The sequence below is a fragment of the Melozone crissalis genome, unplaced genomic scaffold (genome assembly GCF_028551555.1).
Source record: "Melozone crissalis strain CALT ecotype California unplaced genomic scaffold, PUWL_Pcris_2 ptg000372l_1, whole genome shotgun sequence".
Taxonomy (NCBI): Eukaryota; Metazoa; Chordata; class Aves; order Passeriformes; family Passerellidae; genus Melozone; species Melozone crissalis.
Window position 1 is genome coordinate 211,063 of NW_026536115.1, and position 26,279 is coordinate 237,341.

At 46.1% G+C, this 26,279-nt stretch overlaps 1 long non-coding RNA gene across 1 annotated transcript in view; it reads right to left on the reverse strand.

Moving 5' to 3' along the window:
• LOC128950032 (uncharacterized) overlaps window positions 1-21,306 on the reverse strand; it is a 40,037-nt gene extending 18,731 nt beyond the window's left edge. Inside the window, exons 1-2 of the long non-coding RNA XR_008484301.1 lie at window positions 21,170-21,306; window positions 17,036-17,086 (exon numbers count right to left, since the gene is read on the reverse strand). This is a non-coding gene — a long non-coding RNA (uncharacterized LOC128950032). The remainder of the gene's footprint in view (window positions 1-17,035; window positions 17,087-21,169) is intronic.
• Window positions 21,307-26,279: the final 4,973 nt, after the last annotated feature.

Below are 26,279 nucleotides of genomic sequence, written 5' to 3' on the forward strand. Positions count from 1 at the left end.
TTTAGCATCACACACAGAGGTTTCAGCTGAAATGAGGGTGCCTCAACGCTACAGACACACTCCCCTGTCACTGGGGGAGTAAGGAAAATATCAAATATTGCCCAATTCCCCACAAAGACAGGAAAATGAGGAGAACAATCTCAGCTGTGAATCCTGAGAGCATTTCCAGCACAAAACAAGTGAACCATGGGTGGGGGTTAACTCTGAACTCTCACAAATCTGAGAGGGAAAATCCTTTTGTGTAAATCCAGGTTTGGGGCTCTCCTCTCTCCTGGGTGGAACCTGCAGCTCTTGCATTGCCCTGCACGTTTGCAGCGTGCCATTCCCAAAGCTGAGCCTTCCCAAAGCTCAGATGTTTTCCTCTCGGAGCTGCAGGAGCATTATCTGTGCTTAGCAAGGACCAGCCCACAGCTGGGTTACTCTTAAAGCTCTCAGGGTCTCCAGAAACTTTTTGAGATTGGGGAAACCAGGAGGAGAGATGGGAGACATTTCCCTCAAGATTTCAGCCTTTATTTTCCTTACCCCACCACGTGCAGCTGGAAAAATAACATCACATGTATTTCTGGTTGTGCAGCCATTCCTCAGAGAACAGGACAGAGAGCAAATCATGTCCAAAATCATCCAAATCTCCACTTCATGCTCTCTTCTCCCCTCCACACCCAGAGTCTCCTCTAAAAAGAGGATAAAAGATGAAGTTTGTGGATTGTGGAGCTTGGCTGCTTTAAAAAATCAGAACAAATCAGCTGAGCCCAAATTAAACTGCAGGAGATGGTCAGAGGAGCCCAAACCCCACATCTACTCTAAACCTTGGCACCTCCACATTTCTGAGTGTTCTCTGACCTCCTTAAACATCTTCTTCACACAAAATTTGACTCCTATTGACTCCTATTTGACTCCTATATGGGGTTGCATTTAGAGGTTTTTGGGAAAAAATCAGACAGACCCAATCAGCTGGGCCCAAATGAAACTCCAGGAGATGGCCAGAGAAGCCCAAACCCCACATCTACTCTAAACATTGGCACCTCCACATTTCTGAGTGTTCTCTGACCTCCTTAAACATCTTCTTCACACAAAATTTGACTCCTATTGACTCCTATTTGACTCCTATGTGGGGTTGCATTTGGAGGTTTTGGGGAGCTCTTGTAGGTGCTGCTTTCTTTGAAGGGGCTGCAGGAACAGAAATCAGCCCTGAACATCTTGGATTTTCCACGAAGAAATCTTTCCAGGAGCAAATGAAGGGAACAGGCTCCCAGGGCCCCTGATAAATTGTGGCAGGGAGAGGCCTGTGCTTCCCTGGAGGACATTTCAGAGCAGCATTTCCTGAGGCACTGCTGAATGCTGTGCATTTACAGGCAGAGATGATGTCTGCAAAAGGCCCGGCCAACAAAGGTGGCAGAACAATGCAGCAAGAAACAAATGAAAACCCCTTTTTTCCCCCCTTCATTTATCTAAAAGAAATGAGGCCTGGTTCCCTTTGTGTGACACCAGTGGGGCACCATTCAGTGCCCAGGAGCTCATTCTGATTTCCTGCGGCACATCCCAGCGCTGGAGCCACCCAGGTCCCTCAGGCAGCTCCCACACCTGCAGCAAACTCCAGTTCTCCTCATCACCCACTCCCCTGCACGCTTGCTGGTGACCATGAAGGCAATCACATGAGTTTGTGAGCGCGAGGTGGGGGAGCAGTGCGAGCCTCCATGGCTGGGTTTCTATGGAAACAATTCCCCCCGGCATCCTCAGCCCACATTCCGTATTCCTGTCTGGCTGCCTCCTTCTCACACTCCAAATCCCGCTTCTCCAGACACTCTGCTCTGGAGGGGGATGCTTGCTGCTCCCCACTGCTCCTCAGTGAGCTGGGCAGGAATGGGATGGGAGGAATGGGATGGGCAGGAATGGGATGAGAGGAATGGGGCAGCCACTGCTCACCCAGTGAGCTGCAATGGGCAGGAATGGGGTGGGCAGGAATGGGCCAGTCACTGCTCTCCAGTGAGCTGGGCAGGAATGGGATGGGCAGGAATGGATGGGGCAGTCACTGCTCACCCAGTGAGCTGAGCAGGAATGGGATGGGCAGGAATGGGATGGGGCAGACACTGATCACCCACTGGGATGGGCAGGAATGGGGCAGTCAGTGCTCCCCAGTGAGCTAGACAGCACTGGGATGGGCAGGAATGGACTGGGCAGTCACTGATCACCCAGTGAGATGGGCAGCACTGAACTGGGCAGCACTGGGATGTGCAGGAATGGACTGGGCAGTCACTGATCACCCAGTGAGTTGGGCAGCACTGGAATGGGGCACTCACTGCTCCCCACTGAGCTGGGATGGGCAGAAATGGGGCAGTCACTGCTCCCCACTGAGCTGGACAGCACTGGGATGGGCAGGAATGGGATGGGCAGGAATGGGATGGGCAGGAATGGATTGGGCAGTCACCGCTTACCCACTGAGCTAGGATGGGCAGAAATGGGGCAGTCACTGCTCACCCAGTGAGCTGGGCAGGAACTGGATGGGCAGGAATGGATTGGGCAGTCTGTGCTCACCCAGTGAGCTGAGGTGAGCTGGGCAGCACTGGGATGGGCAGGAATGGGGCAGTCACTGCTTCCCACTGAACTGGGCAGGAATGGGATGGGCAGGAATGGAAGGAGAGGAATTGGACAGCCACTGCTCACCCGGTGAGCTGAGCAGAAATAGGAGGAGAGAAATGGGGCAGTCACCGCTCCTTCCTACTCCCCACGGAGCTGGATAGAACTGGGATGGGCAGGAATGGATTGGGCAGTCACTGATCACCTACTGAGCTAGGATGGGCAGGAATGGGATGGGCAGGATTGGATGGGGCAGTCACTGCTCCTTCCTACTGCCCACTGAGCTGGATAGAATAGGGATGGGCAGAAATGAGACAGTCAATACTCACACCTGAGCTGCAAAGCTCTGGGATGGACACAAATGCATGGGGCAGTCCCTGCTCCTTCCCACTCCCACTGAGCTGGATAGAACAGGGATGGGCAGGGATGGGGCAGTCACTGTTCACCCACCGAGCTGGGATGGGCAGGAATGGATGGGGCAGTCACTGCTCCCCACTCCTCCTGACCCAAAGGAATCACGATGGAGGTAACGGCACCACAATCTCCACAGGTTCTTTAGGGTTTTGCAGTTTTAGAACTCAAAATTAGTCCTAATCACAGAGGTTTGGCCCCCTTCACCCCTCAGTGAAGACCATGGCTTACAAAGGAAACTGATATTTGTAACAACTTACATGCAGAAGCTGCCACATTTCCAGCTCCTGCTGCTGCTCCCTGGCAGCTTCAGCTGCCCCATAAAAGCAATTATGGGAAAGGTGGCAGCTTCTCAGCTCCCCGTGCAGCCAGGCTGACCAGGCTCCAGCCCTGGGACGGGATCTGTCCCTGCCCAGCTGGAACAGACACCAGGGGAGACAGCCAGGAATTAACCTCTCATTCAAATCTGGCCACCATGCCTCCATTAACACCCCATCCTCAGGACAAGTCCCATTCCCAAGGACCAGGGCCTCCTCCACTTCCCTTCTGAGACTGTTCCTCAGCCCAAGGGGCTTCACACTTCATTTTCCTCCCTGTTTTTAATTGCTCAGCCTCGCTGTAACTCAATCCCTGCGAACAATCCGTGCCTTGTGTGTGCAGGGCAGCCTCCATCCCAAATCCCCTGAGCAAGGACAGCACTCTGGGCTCCTGGGGCTGCCAGCCTGGGCTGCCAACCTGGGCTGCCCCAGCCAGCTCCACTCAGGGCCTGGCTACTCATGGACTGCTGCACTCAGTGCTGGACACTCATGGATGGTTTTACTCAATGGCCTGGCTACTCATGGACCGCTCCTCTCAGGGCCTGGCTACTCATGGACTGCTCTGCTCAGGGCCTGGCTACTCATGGACTGCTCCACTCAGGGCCTGGCTACTCATGGCCTGCTTCATTCATGGCCTGGCTACTCATGGACTGCTCGACTCAGTGCCTGGCTACTCATGGACTGCTCCACTCAGGGCCTGGCTACTCATGGCCTGCTTCATTCATGGCCTGGCTACTCATGGACTGCTTGACTCAGTGCCTGGCTACTCATGGCCTGCTTCATTCATGGCCTGGCTACTCATGGACTGCTTCATTCATGGCCTGGCTACTCATGGACTGCTCGACTCAGTGCCTGGCTACTCATGGACTGCTCCACTCACAGCCTGGCTACTCATGGACTACTCTACTCAGGGCCTGGGTACTCATGGACTGCTCCACTCAGGGCCTGGCTACTCATGGACTGCTCTACTCAGGGCCTGGGTACTCGTGGACTGCTCCACTCAGTGCCTGGCTACTCATGGACTGCTCCACTCAGAGCCTGGCTACTCATGGACTGCTCTACTCAGGGCCTGAGTACTCGTGGACTGCTCCACTCAGTGCCTGGCTACTCATGGACTGCTCTACTCAGGGCCTGGCTCTACTCAGGGCCTGGCTACTCATAGGCTGCTCTACTCAGGGCCTGGCTACTCAGGGACTGCTCCACTCAGTGCCTGGCTCTACTCATGGACTGCTCTACTCAGGGCCTGGCTCTACTCAGGGCCTGGCTACTCATAGGCTGCTCACCCAGGGCTGGGTTACACGTGCAGCCCCTCAGAACTTCACACCACAGATTCTGGGACTATTTCAGACTTTTCTCTCCTATTTTAAAGCTGCCTGTGTTTCTGCAAGAGCATGGAAACAGAAATGCCCTCCCTGCCCGTTATTTGCCAGTTTTCAGCCAAGCAATTATATGTTTTAAGCTTGCTGACTCTTACAGCATTTTGTAGAGGTGCTATAGAAGGAAGAAACCCAAAAATCTTCCACATTTAACCCCCATTTAACCAGGAGTTACCTTGCAGGAGTTAAGGCACCAGTTGCCTCCCTAAACTACCACTTCCACCCCTGCTGTGCCAGCTTTAAAGGAGTGCAAGGGCCACATTTTCAGACAGAATAATTTGGCCCAGATCTCCCTGCTCCATTGTTTGCACTGGCACTGGGGTAAGCCACACCAGATGAGGATATTGCTCGGAAAAGATTTTCCTTTCAAACAAACACACAAACAAAACCATGTTCAGACAAGAGCAGGGATGGTTTTTTTTTTGAAGCTGCATTCCTGTCTCCAGAAACTTCCAACCACTCGCAGTAGTCTGTGCTTCACCAAGCCACAAATTTGTAACGCTTTAATCTTTCCATGTCAGTCAGTTCCTCTCCTCCCTTAATTGTTTTTGTTGCTCTTCTCTGAATTCCGTCCAATTTACCACACAGTGCAGACTCCATTACATCCAAAGGCCACGAGGATGGTGTACAGAAGCTCATTTTCCAATCCTATGACCTCAGCTCTTGGGAGGATTTCAGAGCCCAGACGCCAGGCTATAAATGAAGAATGTGAGCCCGTATAGCTGGGTAATTTAAATGCATTTTCTGTGAATAAATCTACTCGGTACTTTCTTGATCTGTACAATCTTCTGCCATAGGGGCCTAACATAAAAATACTTCAAAGGCTCCAACAAATTCCCTCAAGATGTGATCTTCAGCATTTCAAAAGCTGAAAGACATAGACAAGGTTTAAAGTGATCATGATATATTTTCAAGGTAACACTCTTCAGCAACTCCTGTTCACCCATTTCTTGAAAGTGAAATTCTATCACCTCTCTCTACACAGATCTTTTTTCACTTATTGACTCGCTTATGAGCAAGGCAAAGATGAAGTGAATTTGACTTTTGGTTAGGGTTTATTAGACCTCATTATCTTTAAATGAAGCACAGCAATGCTTCCTTCCTTCAAATACCTACAAGACAGGGCCAAGTGGAAATGCTGCAGCCACAGACCCCTCACCACTTCCCTCTTGCAGCACTAAGAAAGTTTAAATTTGGATTCAAGTTTCAGCCTCCCCGTTTCAAGCTGAAACACGACCCTGCCCAGTTACACTCCAGTGAAAGATTATTTTTATGTCACACCTCAGTCCCATCTCTGATATTAATTATGCACTTCGAGCCTGAAGTCAAAAGAGATTTTAAAACCGGTGCTCTGGGCTGAAACCAAGATTGCTCCTGCCTGCCTTCCAAGCAGTTCCATAACAACCTCCCCGAGACTGCAGCATATTTAATGAGAATGCAGATGATCAATTGCAGCCCGCCTTGCACGGTTAACTCAATCAACAAACTACTAATGACTCCAGCATGTTACAGCTTTTTTGGCTAATGAGAACCGCATTGAGCAGATTTTTCCCCTTCTCCCAGGATCAAACAAGCCAATATGGAACGAGTTCTGCTCCAACTGTAACTTTAGCCTGCAAGCCAAACCCTGCCCGGCCAGGGGACAAAGCCTGAGTGTCATTAGGGAGCAGAAAGAGCCCCCAGAGCCCTTCCCAAGGATGTGTCTGGCTGCTGAAACCAAACTCCTGAGAAACGCAGAGCTCCCACCTTGGTGCATTTCGAGGCAGAAAAGCCTTTTGTTCTGCACCATCCCACTCCTCCTCCTCCTCCCTGCTTTCTGCTGCAGGGTAATTTGTAGCAGGTGAGAAGTAAATACCTTCTGCTTCCCCTCTCTTTCACTTTTGTTGCTGCAATTTACCTCCATTTTTTTTCCTTGCCTCCTCCTCCTAACAGAAGTAGATTGACCTCGTGAAAGAATTCAGAGATGTGTAGAGATCACAGAGTTAAAAAATGGGAGTCTTGCACCTCCTCATCACCAACAGGGACCATTTTCCACATGGGAATCCAACAGCTCACCATGCTCTGAGGGAGGAATAATTATTGCAGAGCTTGAGGTGGGAAACAGATCCTGAGGTGTTTTCCAAAAAATGGAAGTCTTGCACCTCTTCATCACCAACAGGGACCATTTTCCTGTTGGTGATGAAGAGGTGCAAGAAGATGGATGAAGGTGCAAGACATGGGAATGAACCCAAGGTGAATCCAAAATGGTCCCAAAATGAACCCAAGGTGAATCCAAAATGGTCACAAAATGAACCCAAGATTACCCAAAATGGTCCCAAAATGAACACAAGGTGAACCAAAATGGTCCCAAAATGAACCCAAGATGACCCAAAATGGCCCCAAAATGCACGAGCGCTCCCGGGGTCTCTCCCTTGGATCAGTTCTGCTCCATTTGCACCTTGCAGTTCATTGTCCCATTCCAGCTTTAGCCCCTGCAGTCCCACCCTGCTTGTTTTTCTCTCTCCAGCCCACGGTGTTTGTGCTCCTGGGCTGAGATTTGGGTCATTTGTCCTTGGTGCCCAGCTGGAGCAGGAATTGTTTTGTCTCCCTGCTCTGTGCACAGAGCTCACCATGCCCTGATGGGAACCCAGACCCACACACTAAAGCAGCACAGAACCTGAAAAATATAAATGCTAAAATCTGAGGCATCAAAATCATTAATCCAGGTAGGAGCCATTCCCTCCCAGCCTGGTTTAGGAGATGTCAAAGTCACTTTATTCTCCTGGGCATCAAGAAGCCAGGCCTTGAAATATGGCTCTGGCAACTCCTATGGAAACTAAACTCAAGTTACACTAAAAATAACTTTGCCAATGCTCTGGGTTCTCATTTGTAGATGGACCAGGGCTTTAGCACAGCCAGGTTTTGGTGCTACTTCCTCAGATTGCTTTTAGGTTCATTAAGCTCCAGCTTCAGGAAGAAAATGGTAGCATTTGATTTATGGGTGCGGGGAGAGAGGGATGAAATGAGCAATAAATCTCCCACCAGTTGTGCTCCTCCAGCTCTCTGCCAGCCACAGCAAGGAGCTCCCAGCTTCCAGCCCAGGATTAACACCTGGTGGCCAGGGAAAAACAATCCCCCTGTTCCGTGCCTCAGTTTCCCTGATCAGAATAAGGCGATGCCAACTGTGAGGCTGAATTCTGTGACATTTAAATAGGAAACTGCTGACTGGAAATGGGTTGTTTGTGGCTTCTGAAGCAAATATGAGAAAATGAATGGATTTTCTGCCTCGCTTTTTTTGCCTCTTTTTATTGCCTTCAAGGAGCACAGAGGAACGGCCAGGAGGTTTTCTGGCCAGATCAATGAAAGTAACACCCAACAAATGACCTTTCCTCAGTGTCTCATAAGTACCTGTCAGCTTCAGGAGTGCCACCACCCTCGAATGGAGAGATTTAAAGCCAGACTATTCATTAGAGAGCAAACTATTATTCCAGAGGTTTAAATGAATTGGCCAGTGGCCAGCCTTCCTCACTGCTTGGGGACTACTGGGAAAAGGGAAAGTGGCTGCTGTTGGGTTTGCAAAAAAAGCAAAAAAAAAAATAGGATTTAAAGAGAAAGAAGAACCAGGCTGTGATGGGCTGACACTCTGGGAAGGTGGCACGAGGGGTAAGAAAATTTAAGCACCATCAGGGAAGCACGAAAACAAGTCTGTAAATAGCAGAGATGGCTCCTGTTTTATGGCATCACTAAATCAACCAGCTGAGCTGGCTCTGAGGAATGGCATCAAAAGGTGAAGGAGTTTGGAGGGTGCCTCAAAACCCCAATTTTTGCTGTGGTAGATGCCACTCGCCACGTGCACTTCTGAATTAAAAGCTAAATATTCTTCTCTGCCATAACTCAGATTTGCATTAAATCTCAAAGCAAGAGTTACAAACGTCACCCGAAATTTCCTTACCCTGCTGAGGAGCCCAGAGTTGGTTCTGGGTTACTCTGTTCTGCAAATGCACCAGAATATTGCAATTTATTCTCCATGAAGGGAGTAATTAAAAATATGCAAGTGGGTTTTCCATCCAAAACTGCACCACAGCAGCACCACAGGATTTCCATTTGGGTTAAAACTGGATGCAGTGCTTGCTGACAGCCCTGGGGGGAATATTTAACCCCAAATTCATTCTGCAGCTTCTGCCTCACTGCTGCTGGTGAGGATGGTCACCTTCATCAGGCCATGGAATCTTCCAGGGACACCTCCCACTATCCCAGGGTGCTCCAGGCCCTGTCCATTCTGGCCTTGGATATTTAGGGTGTCCAAAACTCCTCTGGGCATCCTGTGCCAGGGCCTGACCACCCTCACAGAGCAGGATTTCCCCCTGAATATCCAATCTCAGCCAATTCTCTGCCAATTCCTTTTGGGAAGGAATTCCTGGCTGAGAGGGTGGGGAGGCCCTGGGACGGGATTCCCAGAGCAGCTGTGGCTGCCCCTGGATCCCTAGAAGTGTCCAAGGCCAGGCCGGAACTCCCTGGGGGATTGGGAAGTGTTGGACCCATGGTGGGACTGGTTGGGCTTTGAGGTCCCTCCAACCACTCCAGGATTCCATGTGCTGGTTTAGATGGGATTTTGGGATGAAATGTTGGGAGAAGGGCTGGGATGGAATTCCCAGAGCAGCTGGGGCTGGGATGGGATTCCTGGAAGAGCCCAAGGCCAGGCTGGAGCACTCTGGGACACTTGGGAGTGTGGGACCCATGATGGGACTGGATGGATTTGAGGTCACTCAAACCCTTCCAGGATTCCATGTGCTGGTTTAGATGGGATTTTGGGACGAAATGTTGGGAGAGGATTAGGGTTAGGGTTAGGTGGGAGTTTGGGAAGGAATTCCTGGCTGGGAGGGTCAGGAGGGCCTGGGATGGGATTCCCAGAGCAGCTGTGGCTGCCCCTGGATCCCTGGCAGTGCCCAACATTGGGCATTGAAGCTGTTCCCCTTTGTCCTGTTCCCACCTGCCCTTACAGATAATGTGAGCATAACACACAAAAATCACACACAAAATCCTCAGGCACTTGGATGACTGCTCCACTCCTCCCAAAAAGCGCTTTTGTTTTAATAAAATAACATCTTTTTGCAAGGTTTGAAAGATGAAGAAGCTTCATCACAACATCCCCAACACTCAGCCCCACCACAGCACAAATCTCCTAAAATACCAAGCTGGTTTTGCTACTCCACATTTAATTTTAATTAAAACACAAATACAGAGATCTCCCTACCTTTCCATGCCCCATTCCCTTGCCAGTGGCACACCAGGCAGATGTTCCAGCTGCAGGGATTTTGCACTCACAAACCAAAATGTTTTTCAGGTGTGAGCACCTCAAATCCAGCTCTCCACATTCCCCATGGTTGTTTCACCTGATTTTGGGCTCTGTTACCTCAGCACAGTTCATCTGCCAGGGGAATCTTCCCCTTTTGGTTTCCCAAGAGGTTCCTACCCCATCCCACCACTTTTGTTTATCTTGAATCTGTTTAAAAACTCCTCTGCAGCCCCTTGGAGGAAACTCCTGGTGAGTGGAGGTTCCCCAAAAGGAAGGTTGGACATGACACACAGCCAAACAGCCTCACCATGTGCAGAAATCAGATTATACCACACAAAGCCGGCCTGCAAGCACCCAACTTTGCCACAGATAAGGCTCAGCATGCAAATCAAGCATTTTTCCTCAAAAAAAAAAAAACCTCCCCACCTGCTGGAGGTGCAAAAAAGCAGAATTTTAGGGCAAGTTTTTTGTTTCCATCTCACTCTGCTTATGATAATTTAGCTGAGTGAGCGGACCCAGAATCTCTCCAAGTAAAACAGGTCAGGGTGGGAATGGGAAAAGATATTTCCATTCTTCAAAGGCAGAAAAACAATTTTTCATCTTTTTTTCTGACTGGATACAGTTAAAGAAGATTACAAGTGGTGTGATTGCTTTTGGCAGCCTGGTGTTTGACCTATCATTCTGTAAAAATACAACCAAGCCTCTGTCTATTGACTGTCAGGAATTTTCCCCCATGTGCTTTTTGTTCTCCTCCACCTACTTTATATGGAAAATTCACGGTATAGATCTGCATTTAAAGCTTCCTTGGCCTATTTCACCCTCAGACAGAACAGATTAAAGGGAACAGAACATCAGCACAGCTCAGAGCTCTGTCTGCTCACAGGGTTAAAGCTCATCTCAAACCTCAGGCAGGGACATTTCCACAAGGCCAGGCCGTCCAAGCCCTGTCCAACATGGCCTTGGACACTTAGACTCAAAATTCAACATTAAAGTCCAGCTTAGCTGCTCCAGAATCTTTAGGAAGTCCCTAAAACCCAGTTTGCTGAGAGTTGTGAGGACATAAAACCACATTTATAAAGAGTTAATGCCTCTCACCCCTGCCAGTGAGCAATAACTCAATCTTTCCTTTGCTGCCAGCGTGCCAACCTGAGCATCCCAGCTCCACCAGGGCCCTGCTTTCTCCATTGCCAGGGGAAAACCCCTCCAAATTCCCTCCAAATTCCCTCCAAATTCCCTCCAAATTCCCTCCAAATTCCCCTCCAAATTCCCCCCAGATTTCCTCCCAATTTCCTCCAAATTTCCTCCAAATTCCCTCCCCAGGCCTCTCCCCTCATGCAGAGCACCCCCAGCTCTTCCCTGCACAGGAATTTCCTCGGGATTTTTGTTGATGACCAAGGCCTTGGCCCGGGATAGAAAATCCAGATGAACACAGCCAAGCCCCGTGCAGCTCCCTCCTGGCTGCTTTAAGTTTAACTTTCCCTGTTTACCTTTTAATTTAATGTATTCTTTTGATCTCTCTTCCTCTCCTTTCTCTTGTCTCACCGAGTTTGCTGACACAGGAGAAGCATGACAAGCTCAGACAGGCCTAACCTACTTTTTCCCTTTTCTCTGGTACATGTGAACGCTCCCACTCTCCTTCCCAGCATATGAAAGCACATCCCAAGGATCATTATAATGATATTTACAGTCCCCTGTGAAGCAATTCCCCCACTGACAGGTGAGGAAGCTGAGACACACACTGAGCTCTTAAATTACCTGTCCCCCAAAAGGGGGAATAAAACCCACCAGGCTCCTGCTTTTCTTGGTCTCAATCTCTAAAAAATTACAATTTCTCAACCCACCACAGGTTTGGGAAGTGCCTCCATTCCAGGATTCCATGTTTAGATGGGATTTTGGGAAGAAATCTTGGCAGAGGGTTAGGGTTAGGTGTGATTTTGGGAAGGAATTCCTGGCTGGATCGTGAGGAGGCCCTGGGATGGAATTCAGGTTTAGGTGGGAGTTTGGAAAGGAATTCCTGGCTGGAGGTGTGAGGAGGGGCTGGGATGGGATTCCCAGAGCAGCTGAGGCTGCCCCTGCATCCCTGGAAGTGCCCAAGGCCAAACTGGAACCTCCTGGAACATTGGGAAGTGTTGCACCCATGGTGGGACTGTTTGGGCTTTGAGGTCCCTCAACCCAAAGAATTCCAGGATTCCATGTGCTGGTTTAGATGGGATTTTGGGGAGAAATCTTGGGAGAGGGTTGGGGTTAGGGTTAGGTGGGATTTTGGGGAGCAATTTCTGGCTGGGAGTGTGAGGACGCCCTGGGATGGAATTCAGGTTTAGGTGGGAGTTTGAGAAGGAATTTCTGGCTGGGATTGGTGGAAAGGCCATGGGATGGAATTCCCAGAGCAGCTGTGGCGGTCCCTGGATCCCTGGCAGTGCCCAGGACCAGGCTTGAACCCCCTCAGACATTGGGAGTTGTGGGGCCCATGGTGGGACTGGTTGGGCTTTGAGGCCCCTCAAACCCTTCCAGGATTCCATGTGCTGGTTTAGATGGGATTTTGGGATGAAATATTGGGACAGGGGCTGGGATGGAGTTCCCAGAGCAGCTGTGGCTGCCCCTGGATCCCTGGAGGTGCCCAAGGCCAGGCTGGAAACGCCTGGGACAGTGGGAGGTGTCCCTGCCCATGGGACTGGATGAGCTTTGAGGTCCTTCCCAACCCCTCCTGTCATTCCATGGAATTTATTTCATCCCAACTTGGATATCCCTCAGCCAAGCTCTTTTCCCTCCTTGGATGGGATAATCAGTGCTAAGCCACTTGACAGAAATCAGATCCCCAGTTGTGACACTAAAATCCCACCACTCCCTCCAGGGCACAGAATAAACCTCCAGCATTTACAAACCTGAACTTCCGAAAGCAAAATTAAAATAAGACTAAAATTATCTGAATTCTGATATCGACACCTTTGGGGTTCATATTCTCAAAGATGTTCTCGGCAACACCTTTTTTTTTCCTTGTGAAAGCTGAAATTAGCACATTATCTTGGAGTCTGCAAGGCAAAAAAACCAAATACTGCAAGGAGAGAATGATAAAATCAAAAATGGACTTTGAGCATCTGCAGCAGAGCACTCAAGATAACCAAAGTATGTTAATTAATTTTTGAGGTGAGTTGGTTGAGAACTGTTAAGATTCTGTTTAGGCTTCACAATAAGAGTGGCTTGAATTTGGTTTCACTGCATTATAGTTTGGAACCAAATCAAGTTTACACAAAATCTCTTCCACCAAGACCACAAAGTCACTCAATTCACTTTATCTGTGCATCCCCACTTTAATAAAAATCAACTTCTGCCCACCCCAGTGCAGACAATCCCACAGTTCTTCCCACCTAGAGGTGCAATAATTCTCCTTTTCCAGCTCAGTTTTGCTTCTGCTCTGATGTTTAATTATCTCCAGCACAGCAACAGCCACTGCACTCCAGAAAGAAATCAATTCTCCCTTTGCTGCCAGCTCTAAATGCATGTATTCCATAATCAGCCTCCCAGGACAGACATTTGGGGCTGCACATCTGGGCAGCACATGAAAGGCCACCTCAGCTCTTAAATTATTTTGCAACCATCCCTCTCAGACCCAGCTTTGGGTATTTTTTTTTTTCCGCTTCGTTTTGCTACCAAAATAAAAAAAAAAAAGAAAAAAAGAGTGATTTTTTTAGTTGATAAGATGTTAATTAATAAAAATTCAGCTGAATTAATGGGATGCTTTTCAGTCCTAAAAATCCCCCATTACACCTTGGACTTCTTATCTAGAGGGTTTCGGTGTTCTCTGTTCCTGCCATCAGCCCTGGGACTCATTTCTCCCCTCACAGTTGCCTCTGGTGTTAACCTGAGCACCCCAACACCTTTTTAGGACACCCAAAAACAAGGAAAAAAACCCCAAAACCTCCGGAATATCAAGGAAACATCGACTGAATTCATGTCTTCAGTGCTGACAGCTCTGAGGGTCTAAAGGAGGAGAATTCCCACTGCACAGCTGCTCCATTGAGGGTCTTGAGCATTTTATTTATTCTATTTCCCCTTTCTTTAATTTCCAAAGTTGCCCAGTGCATGCAGGGAGAAAATATCAATGAAATAAGCCAGGATGATGTGGAGATGAAATTGAGTGTCATTAGGAACCAAAAAGGCCACAGCAGAAATTTTCACCCTGTCCCACCCCAGCCTCTGCAGCAAGAGCTGAAACCACTGCCAAAACCTGAATTTTAGGGAGGGAATCACAAAATCACCAAGCTGTAAACATCAATTAATAATGAAACACCATTCAGAAGCACAAAAGCATTTTGGTAGAGGCAGAGAAACCCTGAGTACCTCAGGTTCCCTCCAGCTTGTGAGCTGCTCTTCATTTTCACTTCAACTAAATATTATTATAACAAATATAATAATGTATATATATATTCCATAGATCCTAAATCTTCTTTTGATTCACATTTCTACTCAGATTTGTCACCTCCTGTTCTGCTTTTTCCCCTCTACCAAAATATTTCTGCACAAAATCTTTGGGTTAAGAAAACCAAACTTTTATGGCTGTGGCACAGGGACCCATTGGAACCCAAATCCCACAGAAAATAACCAGATTTAGCTGCAAACTTTAAATTTGGCACACAGGCTGAACAAATGGGGCTCCACAGGCCAGGGTGGTTGAATTTTCAATTTCAAAACTAAATTCAGCTATCCCAGGTTAATTTAGTGCTTTCTGTGGTAGCAGCTCCCAGAAAATCACCTGGAAATGAAATGAACCCAGCTCCAGAGTGCTCTGCATTGCCTTGAATGCTGACTTTCCCTGCTGGCCCCACTGCCCTCACCCACAGCAGAAACCCCAGGGCAGCTGCTCCTGCCTCAGCCCTTCTGAAGGATGAGCCCTAAATTCTTTAAATTTAAATTTACTGCCCAGGGAAAGCAGCGAATTGGAATGATGCAAACTCCTGTTTTATAAACCCCCTCTTGTGCTGCACAACCTTGAACTGCAGAAAATCAGCCCCAAACCATCACCCTCATCACAGGATGACCAAAAACCCAAAATTTCACCCAAAACCCCAAAATTTCACCCAAAACCTCACCCAGGTGTGAGGAGGGAGCCTGGAGATCCCTGCAGCCACCCCAGTGCTGCCTGCACTGCCAGCACAAGGTTTCCAAAGCTCTGATCCAGCACAGGATGCTCAGCTTTCCCCCAAGGGAACTCAGGAGCAACAAGTTTTCCCCAGGGAAGTGGATTTAGGATTTAGGATTCCCTAAATCCAGTTATTTAAGGTAAAGGCTGCGGGGCACAGGCAGGGCAGGAGAGAAAACCCCACTGAGAGAGGGGCCAGCAGCTGCAGCGTTTAAACCTCATTTAAATTTATATTTAAGTTTATAAAAGCTGAACAGGAAAATCAATGTGGTACAACACAAAATAAAATAATAAAATAAAATAATCAAATAAAATAATCCATCAGCCTGCCCACCAAAATGAGTTTTCAGCACAAAACCCAAACCTTTTGCCCATCCACACACAAATTTCCAGTGCTCAGCTCCAAAAGCACTCCCTGGCCATCAAGGTGAGGCTTTTCCATTCAGGTTCACAAACTAAGATGTCATTGTAAGTGGTTTAGAAGCCCAGCAAATTTTAATATCCATGCCAGCGTGTGTGACCAAAGGGATTACCCACAACGGCTCACCTGATTAGTTATACAAATGCCTGCCTTTTATTTTTGGGGGTTTTTTTTCTTTTTTTTTTTCCCTTTTTTTTTTTCTTTTCCCCTTTTTAATCCGAGAGCGTGCAGAATGCCAGGCAGGAGAATGGGCTGTGTGCTGGAATGTCTGAGGGCTGCAGCCTCGGGATTTATATTCCACGCCGGATTCATTGTTCTCCCTCCCAGCCCCTGCTGCCCTCCAAGCCACGCTGCAGCCATGACAGAAATAAATTAGCCCGAGGTACAGGTCACACCTTCAAGGGCAGGCAGAGCTCTGGGTAAAATCAATAGAGAAGATGGGAGTCTCTCACAGCTGAAGCAGAAAGAATGGCACATTGAGGGCTTTACACGTCCCCACACAAAGGCACTTTGCACAAACGCCGGGCCCTGCTGCCCGGGGAACACAAAGCTCGTTTCTTCAGCCACCTGAACCCCCAGAGCAGCTCAGAAAAGCCCCATTTCTATGGGGAATTTGCATCTCGATGCACAAAGTTCCATTTCTTTGCACCTCTGCCCGGGCAAAGGGGATTGAGATGCTGAACTCTGGCCCAGGTTGTAACTCTAAAAAACTTTTTTTTTTTTTTTTTTTTGCAGAGGGCAGAATCTGCACTGAGCCTTCAGCTGAAATTTTGCAGCGCTCCCCAACCTCAAACAAAAATAAAAAAACCTTCCCTGAACTTTGGTGAACTCCACAGGGCAGCAACACATGAAATATGTCTTGCATTCATTATTTTAATTTGTGATTTGAAAGCAATGGATAAAACACCCAAAATCGTTGAGAGGCTCAAATTCAGGATTCAGAATTTCTGCATTTCAGCTCCTCTGGAACCAGGAGATACAAGATTTACAAGGATTTGGATATTTGGAAGATTGATGCCGGAGTCGAGTGGGTTTTGCTAATGTCCCTCTGGTGAGTTAAGAATTAACTCTCACAACCTGTTCAGACACTTCCCACATCCCACGGGGTTCCCACCTGCCTTGCCAGGTTCCTAAAAGCTTTAAAGGCTTGACTTCAGCTCCTACAATCCTTCTAAAAATAGGAGTTCAACTTCTGAGTCCCGCAGGAGTTTCTGCAATTGCTGCCCAGGAGGTTTCTCAGCAGACAGAGCTAAAAGCTTTTCTCCTCTCCTGTCCCCTCCTAGACTTCCCCAGAGACAACTTTGGCCCAAATGCAGCTGGATCTAAATCCGAATGAACCCTGATTTTCTGCAAAGCCAGCAGGAAAATGTCAAATAAATAACTTTCCCCTGACCTCCTTGTTTGTTTGCTTTTATTTTAAAAAAAAATCCCCACACAACATCAACACGAGTCTTGTGCTTTGATCTCGTGTTGGACTCACACTTCCACCAAAAAAGTGGGAAAAGAAATTCTGTTTGTACTTACATTTGTGGAGCCTGTGTGGCCAAACAGAGTTGCTTTCATTTCCACTGCTACCTGCAAAAATGAAGGAGGAATTCACCATTAACACCAGGAATCGGTTTTTGCTCATGTCTCAAACACCTCTCTGCCTTTTTGGAGAAATTGGGGTAAATTCAACAGCTGGAGGGAAAAGGTTTTATTTTGAACTTGTAAAGAGATTTATTTTGAACTTTCCCCACTCCTCCATGGCTCATTCCCCGCAGCAGTTTCCACGTGGGGACAGGGAAGGTGGGACAGAAGAACATTCTGGATGTTCCCAGGGGCGTTTCGGGGCAAACATCAGGCACAGGATTATATATTATATTATATTATGTTATATTATATTATATTATATTATATTATATTATATTATATTATCTATTATCCTGAATTATATTTTCACATTAAATGGGTTTGTACAAATGTGCCCTGCCCTGCTGTTCCTTGGTTCTCCTCGAGGACAAGAGGGTGATGGTAATGCACATTTCAGCCTCAGACACCCCCAACACTGCCCGAGGCACCATTTGCAGTTTTCCCCTCACATTTCTGCTCTAGACATGAAAAAATGCAGTTTTAAATGCCTCCTCCAAAGAGATTCCACGTCCTCATCTCTTCAAAATAAATCCTTCCTCAAAAATAAATCCCATCATTCCTCAAAAATAAATCCTCCCTGCTTTTCCACCTCCCTGAGCTCTCCCAAATGGAGAGTCCTGCTCTTGGGAGAACATCCCAACAACCACAGAGTCCTTTACCTGCAGAGATCACATTTAGGGATGCTCCTAAATCCCATTTAGGATGCAGGAATGACCCATCAGAGCCATCCCCATGTGGGGCTGTTCCCCTCATCCCTGCTGCCCCTCTTTTCAGGGTGTTTCAGATGGATTTTGACATCCTGATCCTCAAAATGCTCTGAGAAATCCCCATCTTCAAAAAATAAAAATAAAAAAAGGACGGGTGAACATTGGGAGGTGCCTGAAGTGCTCCAGAATCCCAAGAGCAGCCCCACAGCTAAAGGAGATGGGATCCAACCCATTCCTCTCCTCCAAATCCTCCAAATTTCACCTTTGCTTCTTGATTGTGGCTGGATTCAGATGGAGACATCTCCATTTCAAAGAGCAAAACCATCCATGGAACTTTGGAGGGACACATTAAGCGTTTTTTCCCCTATTTAAACAGTTAAAAACCCCAGGATTCGGCACAAAAATGAGGGCAGAAAATGAGGTTAAGCCCATTTGCAATGGCTTGCTCCACTCTGGAGGTAAATGAAAGCTTGGAAAAGGTAAATGAAACCTTAGAAAGACCTGAGCCTTTCCAGGAACTGTGGAATTCCCCTCCCTTGGTTTAGAAATAAAGAAGGATTTAAATGCAACCCACAAACAGGAGCAGACTTGCCTTGGGAATACCTGGGGAGGTGGAGGAACAAATATATCTCTATTTAAGGGTGAAAACAAAGGAGGACAGGAGAATGAATGGATTCTTGGCCAAAACCTGGCTGATCTTCATTTAATGGATCGGAGTATTCCACATCACAGGTGAAAGTCTTGGCTCCGTGGGCCAAGAGTTGATTTGCACTTGCAACATTTACAAACCTATCAATTTGCAAAATGTCAACCCTGGGGAGGGAAATTTAATGAATAAAAAAGATTTCCTGTCTTGAATTATAATCTTGCATGTGAAGTGGGTTTGTACAAAGCTGGATCTGTGCAATTTGGGTACCTGCAAAGGAACAATGGCGACCTGAATATCCCACAGCACAGGTGAAATATTTGGCCTCTGTGGACCAAGAGTTGTTTTCCACTTCCAACTTTTGCAAACCTACAAATTGCAAAATCTCAGCCCTGGGGAAAGAAATTAAATAATCACAAAATATTTCCTGTCCTGAATTATAATTTTACACATAAAATGGGTTTGTACAAATCTGGATTTGTGCAATTTGGGTACCTGCAAAGGAACAATGGGGACCTGAGTATCCCACATCACAGGTGAAAGCCTGGCCTCTGTGGACCAAGAATTTTTTTTTTACCTCCAACTTTTGCAAACTTATAAATTGAAAAATCTCATCCCTAAGGAGGGAAGTTAAATAATCACAAAATATTTCCAGTCCTGAATTATATTTTCATATTAAATGGGTTTGTACAAAGCTGGGTTTGTGCAATCTGGATACCTGCAAAGGAACTATGGGGACCTGAATATTCTGCATCACAGGTGAAATATCTTGGCTCCTTGGGCCAACAGTTTTTTCCACTTCCAACTTTTGCAAACTTATAAATTGAAAAATCTCATCCCTAAGGAGGGAAATTAAATAATCACAAAATATTTCCTGTCCTGAGTTATAATTTCAACATGAAATGTGTTTGTACAAAGCTGGATCTGTGCAATCTGGGTACCTGCAAAGGAACAAAGGGGGAGGCCACGTTGTTTGTGCCTGGGTGAGGACAATGGATCTGGGATCAATCTCAGGCACCAAACTCTGTGTTCAGCCCTCAGACGAGGATGTGCAGCTTTGCAGCCTGGCTTTATTCACCTCTCAAAGCACAAGGCAATTTTTTTTTTTCCTCTCCCATAAATATGCAAAGTGCCTCACAAAGGACCCTCCCCATTTCCCAGGAAATGGAGGGCTGGAATGTCCAGGGGCAGAGAGAGCCCCGTGGCCTCACCGTGTCCATCTGCAGCACCACCAATCCCCAGCAGGCCCCCAAATCAAAATCCAGAGACGTTTCCCTCATCAAAAACTCCCCTGGATCTCAGGGGGCGCGCACAGGGAAAGATCAGAGAGCTCCAGCCTTGGGTTTTTGCAGATTCCTTCTGCCTGGCCTGGCTGCAGGTAATCCCAGTGGGAATGCCCCAGGAGATCCAGCAAAACCCAATCCTCCTCTCCCTCTCTGCACTGAGGTTTTATTTTTGCAAAATTCTTGGAGTTTGCAAAGATATTTTCCACTCCCAGTGCTCCAGCTAGGAGTTATTCATCATACCTGCAATCCCTTTTTTCCCTACTGAGATCCTCTGCATGGGATAACTCCCAGTTTAGAACAACCAAATAATAAATATACAGCTCTTAAACACAAGGATTTCACATTTTCACATGTTTAAGTCATTTCTCCAGTTTTTAAAACAAATATCCAAGTCTGTGCCCACTCCTCAAACACACAAACTTAAATCCCAACTTTTTATAAACCACATAACTATTCCCAAGTATATCCCAGGACAAAATTTAACACCAGGAGCTGCCAAATGTTTCTGACCCACTTCAAACAATCATTAACTACAGGCAGTTTCTAATTATTTAAGTCCATTTCACTTCTTATTCAGTGGTCATTTTGTTTCTTGGCCATTTGGCCTATGTTCAGAAAAAATCTCCATTAGGCAGCACAAAGTCTCACAAAAAGAAGGAAAATTCTCTTTTCCCACTCCAAGGTTGGGAATATTTTGGGAGACAGGAGTTTTAAATATGCTTTTAAAAGCAAAAAGTAGAGAGCACTTAAAAATTGAAAAACTTAAAAATTCAGCCACCGAGTAAAACTCAGTTATCAACTAAAATTGCTTTCTCTCACCTCTCTGCTAAAAGTTTTGCAATTCCTTTTCCAGAAAGAGCTGGAAAATGTATTAAAAGGCAAAAGCCATCGATGCTGGGACTGGGAGCAATCACATGAACAAGCCACAAGATTTGCTTGATAACACAGAGTTTATTATTCAAGAACGAGTCTCATTTTCAGCTCGAAGGCAGAGGGCGGGGAGAGAAAGGGGGGAACAGCTTTTAAAGCACACGCTGGAAGCCCAGGCTTGCACTGAGAGGAAAAAGAAGAAAGAGAAGAAAAAGTGAAGAAAATAAAAATCTCTCTGAGCTGAACTTTTGCAAGCCAACTTTGCAAAAGTTAAGCTCAGCTCCCAGCAAATTCGGGCTGTTTTCACTTAAACCAAGTTTACCTTCAGGAGAGAGAATGAGCAAGCAGAAAACTGCTGAACAACTGCTGAACATATTAAATTATATTTTTCTCTTTTTTTCCCCTAAAAAGTTCAGCTGTGCTGGAGATGGGAAGGGATAGAGGAGAGCAGAAAGAGGGGAGTTCAAAAGTCACCAAAAGCTGCTCGCAAAGTTCCTCTGCGCCCCCTCGTACTGACCTAAGCAGTCTTCGTTTCACAGGTAGCAAAGTTTTGTCTCCTTCTCCAGGGCGAGATTCCCACTCGCAGGAAAGCATCAAAAGAACATTGTTTGCGCTCCTCTGAGGAGGAGGGAAGGGAGAATTAAAAGAAAGCAGCCCAGGCAGGTAGGGTTTCTTCCTGAAAAGTAAATCCGGCGTTCTGGACCGAGTTCAAACCTCGGGCTTGACAGGCAGGGCAGCGAAGCTTTTTTGCACTGAGCATGCTTGGTCCTGCACTGCCTGCACACTTAATGAACATTACTTCCTTCCCAGTGGTTGCTCCTAGCAGAAATCCACACCCCCTCTCCGAGAAGTGAGGAATGCAGCTGAAACCAAAGTCCAGAAAACATGCCCGGCACCCAGACAAGGCCCCACGGATCAATAAACTCAGGTTGTGACCCGCGGGTCAGTTTGTCAAACAGGACATCAGGGTGAGTTTTTTCTACACTTGGTGGAGTTTGCTTTATGCCTCGGCTAATGCTGCTGGCTCCCCAGAGAAAATAAAAACTCTGCTGCCTTTTGGAGAATGATTAAATGCTCCAATAACAGATGGGAATTCTCTCTTTCAAATCTTGTCTTTCCGAACCTGCTGGAAAGTGAGGAAAGAAGTTGTGTTGTTTTATTTTTTCCAGACTAAACTCAGTTCTTGGACTCCTGAACAAAAGCTGTTTGAATTTGTCGTGGGGAAGGAGTATCTGGTGACTGCAAAAAAAAAAAAAAAAAAGCTCCTTTTATTTAGTTAGGGTCTAATCCTGTTCCGTTTGCAATCACAAGGAGTTTTGTCATTACCTCCAGTGGGAATAGAGCCGGGGTTTTAGATTACAAATGCTTGCAGGCAAGAGCTGTGTCTACTCCAGTGACCTGCACAGGCCAGACTGGTTTTGGCACTTCAATTTGCAATTTACACCATTGCTGTGCCTGAGCCCTGCACAGCAGCAAACTCCCCCTTCCCCAAATTTTCCCCAAATTCACAGGGAATTGCTGAAGAGAAGCAATTTTGCAAAATTGCATGGGTTGTTTTTAAAGCTTTTCATTGTATTTTCAGGTTTTTTTTTTTCACTTTGCTCTCATGTCTCAATCCTCCTCCACAAAAGGAGTAGAAATTTTTGTCCTGGAGTCTCTGCTGGTTCTGTCACAGCCTCCAGGAAAAACCCAAGTGCAAGAATTAAAATGATATAACACAGGCCATAATGTTGTCAGGGTGAGGAGCACTAATCCCAGTCACAACTGCATGGGACATTACACTCTGAGGCCCCTAAATTTAAAATAAGTTAAAACTCATCATGACCTCGGTGCCTGAGCAAAGCCAGGCTCCACAGGCTGATGGGAGCAGCACAAACCATGACAGAAATGACATTTCTGGAGCCCAAATGGGCCAGACCTTGAGAGCACAGACCCAATTTAGGTTGCAGATTGTGACAGTGCATAGTGGGAATGGATTCACACAAATCCATTTCAGAACCACGTTGCTCCTAAGGGCAGCCAAGTGAGGTCATTTCTTTAAAAAAATTGTTTCCTTGCCCACACATCTCTGGTTTCCCTTGTTTCCTTCAGGATCATAGGAGAAAAAGTCCAAATCCTACATGACAAAACCAAGCTGGGCTGCATTTCCAGTGCATGCAGAGCTTGAAGAGGTTTTGGAAACCCCCAGAGAAAGTTTTGGGCTGGTTTGGAGGAGCAGCCGTGGCAGGCTAATTAAACCCAAATGCAGTGACCAAAAAGCTTTTTTCTCTTCGCTGTTTCCACTTCACATCCCAAAGCTTTCCTGTGCTCAGGAAAGTCCCTGGTTCCCCTCAGATGCATAAAGTCCCTAACAGGGGACTTTCCTAATGGGCAGCTAAATTGGGATTTTATCTCCTCCTGGACCATCTGAGAAGGTTTTTTGGGATGTGCCAAGGACTGAAATCAGGTGTTTATGGATGTCCATGGAGAACAGGGGGCAGGGGCTGAAAGGATTTGCCCTGAGCTCTGAACTGATAACGCAGAGTGGTGATTTCAGACATCCTCGTGTCCCTGAGCTGTTCAGAGAGTCCTGAAATGGTTTGGGTTGGGAGGGACCCCAAAGCTCATCCCTTGGCAGAGACATCCCACCATCCCAGGGCGTTCCAAGTGTCCATCCAGCCTGGCCTTGGGCACTGCCAGGATCCAGGGGCAGCCCCAGCTGCTCTGGGCACCTGTGCCAGGGTCTGCCACCCTCTGGGTACAGAATTCACCCTCCCATCACAGGGTTTTATTGTCATTCTATTCCTTTCTAGCTTGCTCATGTATCCTCTCTATTCTTTAGTGTAGTTTAGTATAGCAGATATATTATGTGATTGATATGATATGATATGACAATATAATATAATATAATATAATATAATATAATATAATATAATATGATATAATATGATATAATATAATGTAATGTAATGTAATGTAATGTAATGTAATATAATATAATATAATATAATATAATATAATATAATATAATAATATGTTTTATGAAAATCCCTTTGCCAGGATTTTTTCTCCTGAGAAGCTGAGAAGCCTCAGAAAAGAATTGTAAGCAATAATTATCTGACTGCTTGGAATGTGGTCTGGAAATGTTTCACCAACAGGTGCATCTTTGATTGGTCTCATGTGGATTGTTTTTACTTAATGATCAATCCTAGTCCAGCTCTGTCGAGCAGTCCCAGGTTTTTATTATCATTCTATTCCTTTCTAGCTTTCTGATCTATCCTTTCTCTCTATTCTTTGGTATAGTTTATTATTTAATTAATTTCTATATATTAAATATATATTTATATCTATATAAATAAACATATGTATATATAACTATATACACAAAAAACATATATTATATAAATATTGAATCTCATGTGGATTATTTTGACTTGATGATCAATCTTGGTCCAGCTGTGTCGAGGCTCTGAGCAGTCACAGGTTTTTATTATCATTCTACTCCTTTCCAGCTTTCTGATGTCTCCTTTCTCTCTATTCTTTAGTATAGTTTTAGTATAGCATATACAATGCGATATGATATAATATGATATTATATAATACAATATAATACAATGGAATATAGTACAATGGAATACAATGTAAATAGAATGTAGTACAATGGAATACAATGGAATACAATGGAATACAACGTAAATATAATATAATACAATGGAATAGAATGGAATACAATGGAATACAATGTAAATATAATATAATACAATGGAATGGAATGGAATACAATGTAAATATAATATAATACAATGGAATGGAATGGAATGGAATGGAATGGAATAGAATAGAATAGAATAGAATAGAATAGAATAGAATAATATGATACTATATAATATATAATGATACTATATAATATAATATGATTCAATATAATACAATACAATGCAATACAATATAATATAATATAATATAATATAATATAATATAATATAATACAATAGGGTTATAGGATAGGATATAATATAACATGACTAATATAATATAATATAATAAATATAATATCAGCCTTCTGAAACGTGGAGCCATGATTCTCCTCTCTTCCCTTGCAAATCCCAACGCAGGGTGAGGACAGAGCCCAGCAAGGCACGGGCACCATCCATTAAGAACATCCATTGTTCCTTCAGCTCTGCCACTTTTAACCGGAGCCAGCAGCTCCAGCTGGGACAGCTTTGCCTCCTCTTCTCCCCCTCAGGAGGCACAAACCGCGTTCCTGCTCTCCTTCCTGACACCAGCGGAGCCTGGATCGGTTCCCACTGTGCTGCGAGAGCTTGAACCGTGGCCATGCTATTTCCAGCATCTCCCTTGCCCGGGGGCATTGCAGGCGCATCCCGATTTTTCCAGCATATGCAAACAGCGGGCACTGCTGCCTGTGCCAGCCCTGCCAGCCCTGCCCTACCTGCCCGTGCCGCCTTGTGCCCGCTGGAAGCGCTACAGAGGGAATAAACTGCATTTCCCCAGGAGTTGTGTCTGTGTCCCCATTGTTTCAGCATCCATCCTGCAGCTCTGGGTGGGAAAGGACAAATTGAAGCACGGCTCTCCAGGGTGGGGCTGGGTTTGTGCTCCTCTGAACTGTCACGCTCGCTTTTGGCCGCTGGAGAGCTTTTCAAAAAGGCTTCCAGTGAGTCAGAAACCTCAAATCTCTTGGTTTTCAGCGGGAGTTGGGCTCCTGCTGGAGCTGCAAGAAGCATGTGAGTGTCTGGAGAGCCATCCTGGCTTTTCCATGGGCATTTCACAGCCCTGGCACAGGCTCTGGGTGTTTGGGGCTGGGATATAACCGGGGTGACTTCTGGAGCCTGTTGGGATGGGTGGAGCTGCTCTAGAAAAGCTCATTCCAACCTTGCACTGAGAGCAAAATAACCCAGGAGACTTCATTGCTATGGACAGGACAAAAAACTCAGAGTTTAGGTCATGTCAGAGAACATTCAAAACCAGACAACTCAGCCCAAGTTGAGATGATGGTGTGTCCCCAATGTCCCCAAGAGAGAAACTTCCAGAAGATCAGATAAGAGAGCCAAGGATGCCAAGGAGGGATCTCCAGAGCTGGTACCAGAGACAAAGTCTGACTCAAAGAGACTTTGGGGCTGATTCTGTTGGGAATTAAAAAGGAAATTAAGATTGCAAAGCCTACTAAAGAGCTCCAACCCCCAGCAGGCAGAAGCAGAGGGAAGAAACGGAGTGGAAGTGTATGATGTGCACAAAAATGTACAAAAAACTGAGTGGAAGTGTGTGATATGCACAAAAATGTACAAAAAATGGAGTGGAAGTGTGATATGTGTACAATAATGTACAAAAAATGGAGTGAAAGTTTGTGATGGGCACAAAAATGTATAAAAAATGGAGTGGAAGTGTGTGATGTGCACAAAAATGTACAAAAAAGGAGTGGAAGTGTGTGATGTGCACAAAAATGTAGAAAAATTGAGTGGAAGTGTGTGATGTGCACAAAAAACAGAGTGGAAGTGTGTGATGTGCACAAAAATGTACAAAAAATGGAGTGAAAGTTTGTGATGTGTACAAAAATGTGCCAAACTATTGGTCTCTTCCAACTTTGGGACCTATTAAATAAAGAATAATTTACTGCATTAATTTGATGGAAC